This window comes from Pyxicephalus adspersus, chromosome 1, assembly GCF_032062135.1.
Source record: "Pyxicephalus adspersus chromosome 1, UCB_Pads_2.0, whole genome shotgun sequence".
In the NCBI taxonomy this organism is placed as follows: domain Eukaryota; kingdom Metazoa; phylum Chordata; class Amphibia; order Anura; family Pyxicephalidae; genus Pyxicephalus; species Pyxicephalus adspersus.
This window is the reverse complement of record NC_092858.1, coordinates 152,035,389-152,036,657: the sequence shown is the minus strand read 5'-3', so window position 1 is coordinate 152,036,657 and position 1,269 is coordinate 152,035,389.

The window sequence follows — 1,269 nt, the reverse complement described above, 5'->3', positions numbered from 1 at the left end:
AAAAAAATATAAGACAGTGTCTTATTTTCGGGGAAACACGGTATGTGTGTTACTGCCATAGAGTTCTATATTGTTTTTTTTTTAAAGGTAGGTGTGTGCAAAGATATATTTTCCCACAATGAGAATAACCTTTCCCCTAAGCAATTATTAAATACATATGGTTGCATGCTGCCTCCTTGCAATAAATATTGTGATACACACATGTGCTACTGTATGTGAAATGATCCTGGTAGAACAGTTACCAGCATAAAATAAATAACATAATTATCTGTAAACCCTGAATAGCGCACAGCTGTTACAATCTGTACAGATCATAAAACCTTAATGAAGTGTGCAACACAAAACTTTTGCTGTCAGAGGCAATCTTATCCTTCATTAAGAAAATTCTGCTCTTCTGCTTGGGATCTGCCAAGTTTTAAAAGTTAATTAGTTATGATCATTTACTGATCTGGTGCTGGGACAGTCAATGCTCATGGCTTTTATTCTTCCTATCTAATTGGATTGTAATTATGTCAGAGTCCAATTGGCCATGCAATTTCATTCTGCCTAAAAAGTGAATGAAGGGGCATTTACAGGTAGTCAAGTTACGATTGAGATTCGTTATAAGGACCACATCGTAATTTGAAAATATTGTAAGTCAAAAACTTGCCTAGCCTACCCGGGAGTCTCATAGAATGTTGATCAGTATGAAGTAGTACTATATACTGGCGAGAGTGAGGTATCTCACAAGGCGAGAGATGGGTACATCCCAGCATCGTTCCCAACATATTGTACCACATAAGGGGTTACATTTTGCCTTCTGTGCCAAACTTCCGAATCGGTATAGCCATTGTAAGTTGAAAATATTGTAACTTGAACCATAACAACTCGGGGAGCATCTGTACTGTATATTGGATTAAATAAAAACAGCATCTGAGTTTAACTAAATTAATAAAAAAATACTTTTAACTTTTAAATACTTTGAACCCTATCCAGCAGAAAGAAACCAAAAGGCCAGTTAGCGTTGTACTTTGTTCTTATAGTAAAAGTTTAATTCCTGATCCCCAAAACAGTCAAAAAGTCTCTGGATAAATATAATACTGTGTTATGCCTTATAAATATTAATAACCTGTTATAATTCCTGCATTTAGAAACACATCCAGCCCTTGTCTAAAGAAGTCTACTGAGTTGGCTAGAATGTAGTTCTGTGAAAGCCTGTACCTCATTATTACAGCTTTCATAGTAGAACCCTTATATATATATATATATATATATATATATATATATATA